The sequence below is a fragment of the Phyllobates terribilis genome, unplaced genomic scaffold (assembly GCF_046119375.1).
Source record: "Phyllobates terribilis strain yellow unplaced genomic scaffold, ASM4611937v1 Scaffold_7__3_contigs__length_470593459, whole genome shotgun sequence".
In the NCBI taxonomy this organism is placed as follows: Eukaryota; Metazoa; Chordata; class Amphibia; order Anura; family Dendrobatidae; genus Phyllobates; species Phyllobates terribilis.
In genome coordinates, this window is record NW_027362767.1 from 318,780,418 (window position 1) to 318,792,811 (window position 12,394).

The 12,394-nt window shown below is 46.4% G+C and overlaps 1 long non-coding RNA gene across 2 annotated transcripts in view; it reads left to right on the plus strand.

The window, feature by feature from the left end:
• Positions 1-739: 739 nt before the first annotated feature.
• Positions 740-12,394, plus strand: part of LOC141154744 (uncharacterized) — a 47,765-nt gene continuing 36,110 nt past the window's right edge. For both annotated transcript variants that reach the window (XR_012247468.1, XR_012247469.1), the window contains exon 1: positions 740-1,958. This is a non-coding gene — a long non-coding RNA (uncharacterized lncRNA). The remainder of the gene's footprint in view (positions 1,959-12,394) is intronic.

The following is a 12,394-nucleotide window of genomic DNA, read 5'->3' on the forward strand; positions in this document are numbered from 1 at the left end:
ATGCGTTCCCCATACCACGCATCGATGACCTGCTCGATCGGATGGCCGGGGCTAAGTACCTGACCATCATGGATCTGAGCCGGGGGTACTGGCAGATTCCTCTGACCCCCGCGGCAAGGGAACGCTCTGCCTTTATCACCCCTTTTGGACTGTACGAGTCCACAGTGATGCCTTTCGGCATGAAGAATGCCCCTGCCACTTTTCAGCGGATGGTCAATACGCTGCTTGAGGGACTTGAAGGGTACGCGGCTGCGTACTTGGACGATATTGCAGTCTTCAGTCCCACTTGGGAGGATCACCTAGAGCACCTGCGGCAGGTGCTCGGTCGGATCCACCGGGCAGGCTTGACCATCAAGCCGGAAAAGTGCCAGCTGGGCATGAGTGAGGTCCTCTACCTGGGTCACCGGGTAGGCGGGGGGTTCTGAAGCCAGAACCTGGGAAAGTGGATGCCATCGCATCCTGGCTCACTCCTAGGACCAAAAAGCAGGTGATGTCCTTCTTGGGGACCGCCGGGTACTATAGGAGGTTCGTCCCACACTATAGCACCCTGGCCAAGCCCCTGACGGACCTCACCAAGAAGAAGCTGCCCGTCGCAGTCGACTGGACAGTCGCCTGCGAGACAGCTTTCGGGGCACTCAAGGCCGCCCTAAGTAGCTCCCCTGTACTGCAAGCTGCCGACTTCGACCGGCCGTTTGTGGTACAGACCGACGCCAGTGACTTTGGCCTCGGTGCTATGCTAAGTCAGGTCAACACGACAGGCCAGGAACATCCTGTCTTGTACCTGAGCAGGAAGCTACTGCCCCGGGAGGTGGCTTACTCCACGGTGGAAAAAGAATGCCTGGCAATTGTATGGGCCCTGCAGCGTCTGCAGCCCTACTTGTACGGGAGCCATTTCACCGTGGAGACGGACGACAACCCCCTCAGCTGGTTACACACGGTCTCTGGGTCGAATGGCAGGTTGCTACGCTGGAGCCTCGCTCTCCAGCAGTACCACTTCTCCATTCGCCACAGAAGAGGCCGTGACCACGGTAACGCTGACGGGTTATCCCGGCAAGGGGAGGGTGCAGAAGGACGCACGGGGGAACACAGGAATGTGCTACCCCCTCGCGCCCTCGTATAGGGGGAGGTGTGATGAACCCGTAGCCGCCATCTTGGTAATGATAAATCATATCCAGGGATGGCCACACTTCAGCAGCCCCCACCCTGGGACCTTCTGTTAAAACGTCAACTAGATAGTTTCCCCCCATCCAGGCTCCTGTAAGATAAGAAGCCCCAGGGCCTACTTAACACTTGAATGCTAGGAGCTTCAAAGACTTCGAGAGGAAACACAGCCAGCAGGGGGGGGTGCTTCGTCCATCTGTAACTGACCATTTGTCCCATAGGACTAGTTTCTTTGTCTGTCACAAGCATGGAGGCATAAGATATAGAAACATGAATAGTACACGCATGTTGCGTGGGATGGGCCAATAAAAAATATCACGGCGTCCCGGAGCCATTGCGTACACAAGCCTCCGCGGTAGACGTTGGTACGTGCTCTGGAAGCCAAGATATAGCGCTGAGCCATTCCTGAGGACCGTATGGTATCATAATTGATATCAAAAGGTCGGTTACGGCGGCCCGAATCCATGGGAACCCCTCGGGGTATCCTGAGACCATCCCAGAAGAAGTTATTGGGTTCCTTAGAATTTGGGCTTCTGATCGAAGTTAGACCTGAGGGTGGAGACTGAGCCAGCTGACCTCACCAGCAGTGGGCGGGACGGGGCAGGTAAGATAGCAGGACAGACAAGAGATAAGTCAGTCTTGACCCAAGAGTGGGGTGCTGAACATCTGAGCACCAGCTGAGGCCACCAAGGGGAGGAGCAGTTTGACCATGTGGTGGTAGGCCTCAGTCTGTAACAAAGAACCGTGCCTGCGACCGCAGAATCCTCTCCCTGCGTCACAAGAAAATCAAGAAACCGGTAACTGATATGCTGTGGTGATTCTGTGTGTTGTATTCCATTGTTGTATAGTTTAGCCTGACCTTATACCTGTGTATATTTAGTTGTATATCGTGTATCTAGTGTATTATTATAATCAATTACCTCAAGTAATTGTGGGCCTGCCTTTTATTCTGCATAACGAACGCACGTCCGTGTGAGCTCGGCTCAAGCCAAAAACGCTTCCCAGGGTTGGTTCCTGACCCGATATAGGCCCATTCACGGACTGGGCGTATATCTAAAATAGGGACTGGTGGCAGCATACCAACTGGGGATTGGGGAAGGCTGGTAGTGACGGTCGGAGGTTCAGATATATATATTCCTGGCGCGGCCAAGGAAGATATATATACCGCCCTCACTACAGAGGGCCCCGATACCCAGTAGGTTACAGGACAGTCTCTCTGGCGACCGCTTATCCTAGGTGCAGTTCCTTGACTGACCTGAGGCTAAGAGGGCGCTAGCGAGTTGTGCTGTGTAGTGACGTTACGGTTTAGTGACGTTGAAGGGATAACACACTACCGGGTTCCCTGCGCTGGTTGCAGCTACCTGGCACTACTTTCTCTAGGTGCAGTACCTTGACTGACCTGAGAGGTAAGGGGGCGCCAGAGAGCTGCACCCACCAGCCGGCTTTCATCACACTGAGGTATGCGTAGCATTTTACTGTCTTAGAAAAGTGAATCATCTGCAATGTTGTGCACACGCTGCTTATTGTTTCCTTGCAAACTTAACGCAGTTTCAACCCTCCAGCATGGCTAATTCAGCCATTCTAATAAATGGGGAAAATGCATAAAAAAACAGTTTTTTTTATGCAGCATTTTCCCGGCCGAGACACTCTTTACTACTGCAGCCCTAATACACTCCTCAAAAAATAAAGGGAACACTCAAATAACACATCCTAGATCTGAATGAATGAAATATTCTCATTGAATACTTTGTTCTGTACAAAGTTGAATGTGCTGACAGCAAAATCACACAAAAATCATCAATGGAAATCAAATTTATTAATCAATGGAGGCCTGGATTTGGAGTCACCCCCAAAATTAAAGTGGAAAAACACACTACAGGCTGATCCAACTTTGATGTAATGTCCTTAAAACAAGTCAAAATGAGGCTCAGTATTGTGTGTGGCCTCCACGTGCCTGTATGACCTCCCTACACCGCCTGGGCATGCTCCTGATAAGGTTGCGGATGGTCTCCTGTGGGATCTCCTCCTAGACCTGAACTAAAGCATCCGCCAACTCCTGGACAGTCTGTGGTGCAACGTGACGTTGGTGGATGGAGCGAGACATGATGTCCCAGATGTGCTCAATCGGATTCAGGTCTGGGGAACGGGCGGGCCAGTCCATAGCTTCAATGCCTTCATCTTGCAGGAACTGCTGACACACTCCAGCCACATGAGGTCTGGCATTGTCCTGCATTAGGAGGAACCCAGGGCCAACCGCACCAGCATATGGTCTCACAAGGGGTCTGAGGATCTCATCTCGGTACCTAATGGCAGTCAGGCTACCTCTGGTGAGCACATGGTGGGCTGTGCAGCCATCCAAAGAAATGCCACCCCACACCATTACTGACCCACTGCCAAACCGGTCATGCTGAAGGATGTTGCAGGCAGCAGATCGCTCTCTACGGCGTCTCCAGACTCTGTCACGTGCTCAATGTGAACCTGCTTTCATCTGTGAAGAGCACAAGGCACCAGTGGCGACTTAGCCAATCCTGGTGTTCTGTGGCAAATGCCAGCGTTCTGCACGGTGTTGGGCTGTGAGCACAACCCCCATCTGTGGATGTCGGGCCCTCATACCACCCTCATGGAGTCGGTTTCTAACCGTTTGTGCAGACACATGCACATTTGGGGCCTGCTGGAGGTCATTTTGCAGGGCTCTGGCAGTGCTCCTCCTGTTCCTCCTTGCACAAAGGTGGAGGTAGCGGTCCTGCTGCTGGGTTGTTGACCTCCTACGGACTCCTCCACGTCTCCTGGTGTAGTGGCCTGTCTCCTGGTAGCGCCTCTGGACACTACGCTGACAGACACAGCAAACCTTCTTGCCACAGCTCACATTGATGTGCCATCCTGGATGAGCTGCACTACCTGAGCAACTTCTGTGGGTTATAGAGTCCGTCTCATGCTACCACAAATGTGAAAGCACAACCAACATTCAAAAGTGACCAAAACAGCCAGAAAGCATTGGTACTGAGATGTGGTCTGTGGTCCCCACCTGCAGAACCACTCCTTTATTGAGTGTGTCTTGATAATTGCCAATAATTTCCATCTATTGTCTATTCCATTTGCACAACAGCATGTGAAATTGATTGTCAATCAGTGTTGCTTCCTAAGTGGACAGTTTGATTTCACAGAAGTTTGATTCACTTGGAGTTATATTCTGTTGTTTAAGTGTTCCCTTAATTTTTTTGAGCAGTGTATATATAGTACAATGCCAAAGATTTCACTTCTTACATTACATGAGCGATATCTATAGTAAATTCTACAATAGCTCAGAAACCGGTGAATACTTACAGTGCAGACCGGACAGTATAGTCCTCCATACAGTATTATAGGCCCCATATAACGCTCCATAAAGAATACTGGCCCCCATATAATGCCCCATGCAGGATGTCATTCCCCCCCATATGTACTGGGAGACTAGGTCACAGATATATGGGGGAGACAGGTTGTGGGTGGCTTTGTATGCCATGGTTAGGGTTTTGAACTTGAGTCTCTGGGCAATGGGGAGCCAGTGAAGGGATTGACAGAGGGGAGAGGCCAGAGAATAGTGGGGGACAGGTGGATTAGTCAAGCAGCATAAGGAGTTTAGGATAGATTGGAGAGGACGCGAGAATGTTAGAAGGGAGGCCACAGAGCAGGAGGTTGCAGTAGTCAAGGCGGGAAATGATGAGGGCGTGCACTAGTGTTTTTGCAGAATCTTTGCTGAGGAATGTGCGGATGCGGGAGATATTTTTGAGTTGGAGTCGGCAGGAAGTGGAAAGGGTTTGGATATGTGGTTTGAAGGAGAGATCAGAGTCCAGGGTTACCCCGAGACATCGAGCTTGTGGGACTGGGGAGAGCGGGCCGCCATTAACTTTGATGGATAGGTCAGATGGGGGGGGTTGATTGGGGTGGGGGAAAGATGATGAATTCAGTTTTTTCAATGTTAAGTTTTAGAAATCTAGCAGAGAAGAAGGATGAAATAGCAGACAGACATTGTGGGATTCTGGTTAGTAAGGAGTTGATATCGGGTCCAGAGAGGTAGAGCTGTGTGTCATCAGCATAGAGGTGGTACTGAAAGCCGTGAGACTCTGAGCTGTCCCAGGCCAAAGGTATAGATGGAGAAGAGCAGGGGCCCTAAAACTGAACCTTGGGGGACACCGACAGATAGGGGGTGAGATGAGGTGGTGGTGGTGTGTGTGAGTGGGAGATGCTAAATGTCCGATCTGTTAGGTATGAAGAGATGTAAGATAGGGCCATGTCCTTGATGCCAAGAGATGAGAGAGTCTGTAGTAAGAGGGAATGGTCGACTGTCGAAAGCAGATGACAGGGCCAGGAGGAGGAGGACGGAGTAGTGTCGCTTGAATTTGGCGGTTAGTAGGTCGTTGGTGACTTTAGTCAGGGCAGTTTCAGTGGAGTCATGCAGTCGGAAGCCAGATTGTAAGCGGTCAAAGAGGGAACATGAGGAGAGGTGGGAGGACAGTTCAAGGTGGACGTGTTGTTCCAACAGTTTTGAGGCATAGGGGAGAAGTGATATAGGGCGAGAGCTAGTCGGAGAGGATGGGTCAAGGGAGGGCTTTTTGAGGATAGCAGTGATTGAGGCGTGTTTGAAACATGAGCGGAAGACACCGGTTGTTAGTGACAGGTTGAAGAGGTGGGTTAGGGATGGGATGAAGACTGTAGCAAGGTTAGGGATGAGGTGGGAAGGGATTGGGTCAAGTTCGCAGGTGGTGAGGTGTGATTTGGAAAGTAAAGAGGAGACAATCTGTAACAGCGGAGAAGTTGGGTTTGAAGGAGGAAGGTTGAGTAGATATGAGGGGCTGTGGGGACTTTAGGCAAAAGCTTTGTCTGATGTCAATCTTCTGCTTGAAGAATGAGGTAAACTCTTCAGATAAAAGGAGAGGGAGGAGGTGCTGGGGGATGAATGAGAGAATTGCAAGTGTTGAATCGCTGGTTAGCGTTGTGAGAAAGGGAGGATATGAGAGATGAGAAATAGGTTTGTTTTGCTGCTGTGAGTGTGGACTTGAAAATAGTGAGGTATTGTTTGAATGCGATGAAGTGCTCATTGGAGTGGGACCTTTTCCATCTCCTCTCAGCAACCCTGAAGGCCTGTCGCAGTTCTTTAGTCAGGTTGGTGTGCCAGGGTTGCCTATTGAATGAGCGAGCTTTGGTATGTGTGAGGGGGGTGACCGAATCGAGAGCTGCAGCTGTTGTGGTGTTATATAAAGCAGCAGCAACATCTGCGTCGTGTAAGGAATTTATGTCTGTAAGAGGGAGGAGGGATTCAGAGAGTGAGTGTAGGTCGAGGAGTTTGAGGTTTCTGCGAGGGTGCACAAGTTTGTAGATTGGGGACTGTGGACCTGGAGAGGAGAGGGCAGAGAATGTGATTTTATAGGGCAGACTATAGCATTAGGTGAGGGGCATTGTGGGAGCTGCTTGTGGCTAAATTAGCAGCTGATCAGCACTCCAGGAGATGGCTGCATGACCAAAGACAAAGCAAAGACTATGGCTGGCTACACCCGGTAACACCTTCACTATCAGATAATGTCTGAAGTGAGGGAGGGACAGACATGTATCAGTGAGTATTGAATGGAGTGTAAAACAGATGACATATAGCAGAAATTTATCAAGTAGAGATATTGTTCAGCAAGCAGTGATTGTACTATTAGGTTGTTTCAGGGAAACAGATCAGCAGATGACATATACAGCAAGTAGAGATATTGTGCAGCAATATCTGTTCAACATAAACTAGTGCCCTGACACCCCATTCTGGTGGGCTCAGCCTTTCTATGTAATACACCCACTACCGGGGCTTAGACAAAAACGAACTGTCCACTGTAGAAGACTGTTTCTTCCAAAGTACAAAAAACTTAGTTAGGCTGTGTTCACACGATGCGTATTTCATGCGTTTCCGCGGCGTTTTTGCAGTTGCGTAAACGCCGCGGAAACGCATGAAAAACGCATGGTAGAAGGGCAGCAATGTTCCCCAATGGAAATTCGCATGTGCTGTGCCCATGATGCGGATTTTTCCGCAGCGTTAACGCTGCGGTCAAAAATCCGCAGCATGTCAATTAATTTTGCGGAAACGCGGCGATTTCGCCGCCATTGACTTGCATTAGAACGCGCCAATTCCGCAAGACAGCATTTGTACTTGCGTAATTGGTGCGTTCTAATGTGCGGATGGTACCCGGGTGTGGTGGAGAGGAGAGTCTCATCCACACCCAGGTACCATTGAAAAAGCTGTAAAAAGAAGAATAAAATAAAAAATAAATGTATTCTTACCATCTGTCGGCCCGCGCAGCGCTCCCGCTTGGTTCCCGGCACTTGCAGTGAGTTGTAGGACCTGCGGTGACGTCAGAGTCATGTGACGGGTCACGTGACGCTGACGTCGGCAGGTCTTTCAATTCAAAGTTGCCGGCAGCCGGGAGAACGGAGTGAGCAGGACAGCGCGGGCCATCGGAGGTAAGTATATACACTCTCTCGGTTCACACTGTATAAATCCATGCTGTTTGCATGGATTTACAGTGTGACCTAGTTGTCAAGCACTTTCCAGGTGATGCTAACATCGCCTGGAAAGCGCTTGTCAATCTGCATGCGGAAACGCATGTGAATCTGCATGTGGATCCGCATGTATTCTGCAGGAAAAACGCATGCACAATCTGCATGCGTTTTTTCTGCCAGGGAGATGCAGAAATGATGCAGAAATTTTCTGCTTCATTTCTGCATCGTGTGCACATACCCTTATAAACATTTAGATTTATTTACCCTGTGTTTTGGGAGTAGATCTGGTACTGTGTATTTCGCAATGACGTATGATTTATCTTGAATGCTTGGAATTTTTCTGTTTTGTCTAAATTTCACTTCTGAGAATTGGAAAGTCTTGCTCCATGTTTGTATAACGTTACTGAAATCAGTACACAATGTTCTCGAAGTTTAACACCTTGACGGCACATAGGGCATTGTACTTGTATAGGTTCTATGAACTTGGACCTACTTCTAAATCTGGCCATACTGTGTATATTTGTTTTGCTGACTCCAATCATTTATTACTAATCAATATACATGCACACTCTGTTCAGCTGAGCGTTCATATATTCTGAATGGAGGGAGTGGAGTGAATAGCTGATAGACACCTCTAGTAGATAGTTGGTCAGAACCTCCAATAAGAGATTTGGATGGCATTAATCTTAAGCGTATGGTCAGCTTAAGTGTTCAAAGGCAATTCGACAGTAGAATTTCACCCCACAAACTATTTGCACATGTAGCTCTTTCAAATACAAGTCCAGCAATACCTTTACATAACCAGTCTGTTCCTCTGTTACTGGGACATCAGTGTTTAAATTGACATGAAGAGCTATTGTAGATCTGAAGCCTCCGTCACTCCAGTGCTATCCCCCGCCCAGTGTCATATTCTCCTGCGTGAATAAGAGCTATTGTAGATCTGAAGCCTCCGTCACTCCAGTGCTATCCCCCGCCCAGTGTCATATTCTCCTGCGTGAATAACAGCCTTTATACTATGTGACTTTACACAAAGGAGCCGTCAGTCAAGCAGGAGGCGGCGGCGCTAGGTGGGGAATAGAGCTGGAGTGACACAGGCTTCAGATCTACAAATAGCTCATCAGCCTCATTTGCATATCAGTTCAAATGCTGATTTCTCTCTAATGAAGGAACAGACTGGCCAGGTAAAGGTATTACTGGACTTGTCTGTGAAACAGCTAAATGTGCATATAAATATTTTGGGTGGGTGAAATTCTGCGGACAGATTCTCTTTAAATCACTGAAGACGATGTTATATTGAAAACATAAGGAGAACTGAATAAACTAGTTCATATCATATATCTCCACAAGAATTTCCAGCAAATAAGTACATTTATTTTTGTTTATACTTTTTACTATTTTGTGCCATTCCTTTAGCATCCGCAGTAAAAAGAATAAATATACAGTTACGTAATTACTCCAGAATCCAGTCTGTTATTTTTATGGCGGATAAATGTTTCCCACTGAGATAATTTCCTCGAAGGGTGGGCTAATGATGAATCAGTAACATTATATGTCAGGAGGGAAAGAATGTACAGCTTGATATTTGTCCGTCTCTTTGAATTCTTTAAGTGTTGCACAACAGCTGCCAAAAATATGCACTGAGAGTATACAGACATTCACAAACATTTTCAAGAAAGCCATTGTTTTAATTTTTATTTCATAAATCAATAGTAAACATGAAAATAAGAAACTTTGTAATATATCTTATCAAAGAAATCTGCTTCTTTCACCTCCTGGATTGATCTTTCACTCTCAATTAATGGGTAAAATCGGTATTCTTTGAAGATAGATTTTCACATTGCTGAGATAGAAGATGACAGTTGGTGCTTTTAAAAATCTATGGAAGAGGAAGGAGCTGGAGGTGGACACAGATATTCTACTGCAAGTTCTGCTGAAATGACGGTATGTGCATTCAATTTTTGCAGCATAAATTTCTGCATCTCTTGGCAGGAAAAATGCTGCGTAAAATAGACTCTTTTTTTACATGCGTTTTTGTTGCAGATTTTTCCCTACTCATTAGTATGGGTGAAATCTGCAGCAAAAACACTGAAAGAATTGACATGCTGCAGATTGAAATCTGCAAGGTAAAATAAGCAACGTGTATATGAGACGTCATGAATCTCATTCACTTTGCTGGCACAAGTAAATCCTTCAAGTTTTGTGACAAATCTAAGCAGAAAAAAACATCTGCAATATGTACACAGGCCCTTACAGTTCTCCATAGAACTTTATAAGCACTAACTGTCAACTATCTCAGTAATGGGAAAATCTGATACAGATTTTACTAGTGAATTGAGAATTTTGAGTATGAATGCATAATATAAAGTTTCTAATTTTCACAAGTCCTATTAATTAAAAAATAAATAAATGAATGAAACGATGGTTACTCTTTAAAAGTCCTGTTCTTCAGTCACCTGACCTAAGAAATGGCAACTGGCTGAAGAAGGAGCCACCCCTCGTTCCCTCTAAGCTTCACCCCTCATCCATTTGCAAGTGAAAATGGAAGATATTAGTGAGAAATTCACGGTGTTCTCTCCAACTTTTCTACTGCTTGTGTTTGAAACAGGTAGAAAATCCTGCAGGTGGCAGACAGTCTCTACACGTTTGTCTGTTTAGTTGTATAATTCATTTCTAGGCATAGTGTTCTTTTAACATGTAAGGGCTTGTTCACATGTTGCATTTCCGCCTTGGGTAAAATGTAACATGTGTGATTTCTGAAATCTCATGCACATGCTGCTTTTTTTCCTTGCAGATTTGAACCTTCAAAGCATTTTTTTTTTCAAATCTGCAGTATGTCAACCCTTTCAGAGTCATTGCAGCGTTTTTCACCCTTTCAAGTGAAAAGAAATGCATCAAGAACACACATTTTGCACAGACTTTTTCTCACCAGCACTCAAAAAAAACTGAAGACATATGAAAAAGGAGATATGAAAAAAAAGCTCTATGTATATTTTTTTACTAAACAGCGGATAACATTTTAAAATTTAAATCTATTGCAATGAAAACCTTTACGCTATGTGCCCACGATGCAGAAATGTTCCGGATTTTTTCCTGAGCGTTTCTGCATCTCCCTGGCAGAAAAAACGCATGCGGATTGTACATGCGGATTGTACATGCGTTTTTCCTGCCAGGGACAAGCGGATGTGAAGCGTTCTTCACATGCATTTCTGCATGCGGGTTGGCAAGCGCTTTCCAAGCGATTTTAGCATCACTTGGAAAGTGCTTGACAACTAGGTCACACTATATAAATCCATGCAAACGGCATGGATTTATATAGTGTGACCGAAAGAATGTTTAAAAATAAAAAATAAATCTATACTTACCTTCTGATGGCCCCCGCAGTCTTGCTTCGCTCCGTCCTGGCTTGCCGGCAGCTCACGGTACACTACACTGAAGGACCTGCCGTCACATGACTAAATGACGTCAGCGCAGGTCCTTGAGTCCACCGCGATCTGCCGGCAAGCGAACACGAGTGCACCGGGGGCCATCAGAAGGTAAATATAATATTTTTTTTTTATTTTATTCTTGTTTTTACAGATTCTATGGTACCCGGGTCCGGAGGAGAGTCTCCTGTCCTCCACACCCGGGTACCATCCGCACATTGAATCGCATGGATTCCGCATGTACAGATCCAGTGATGCGGATTCCATGCGTTCCAATGCAAGTCAATGGCGGCGCAATTTTTTCCGCAATGATAATCCGCAGCGGAAATTTCCGCCGCATGTGCACAGCACATACGGATTATCATTGGGGAACATGGCAGACCTACCAAGTGTTTTTTAAGCGTTTCTGCAGCGGAATTGCCGCTGCGGAAACGCTTAAAAAACGCATCGTGGGCACACAGCCTAAAGGGAACCCGTCTTAAGTGTCACTGCCTGAATCACGAAGTTGCCCGGGACTGCAGTGGACAATCAGCTGAGCAGATATTTTTTTACCCATTCATTAGAATGTGTGTCAAAAGCTGCAAAGACACAGAAAGAATTGACATGCCGCAGATATGAAACTGCTTCAAATCTGCAAAGAAAAATAAGCAGCGTGTACATGAGACTTCAGAAGGCTCATTCATTCTGCTGGTACAGTAAGGGTACGTTCACACGTCGCGTTTTTCACACAAAAAACGCGACATATGAACGTACCCTTAATCCTTCAGATTTTAGGTCCATTAAATAAGTGTTTAGAAAACGGATTATAACACCATAAATATTATCTGGTGCAGTTAGAAGGTGGATGGCTTCCGTCACCTTTTACAGCTATATCTGTGTCTGCCCCCACATATCTGTCATTAATTATGAAGAATACATTGTTTTCTCTGCTGCAGATACCATTCACTTTTCTGCATTATTCCACAGCTTTATGTAATAGGATTTACTGTGCTGCCTGCTCCGGGGTTGACATACAGCTTTACACTTCCATTATTCTTTTCATGCTGCTGAATACAGCTGCTCTCTATTGCTTTTTAGCCTCCAGCATTCACAGTTGTTACATAAAAAAAAATTGTAACACCTGGTCTGACTTCCATGCTTTTCCTTTCTTCTTTACAGATGGACTCTTAAGTACAGCCAGGGGTTATTAAAATTCCCAGCAGTAACCATGTAGTTATATGACTAGAATACAGAATTGCAAATGGGACAACACGCTCCTGACTGCATATCATCAGAATTAGAGGCGTAATCATGGAGTC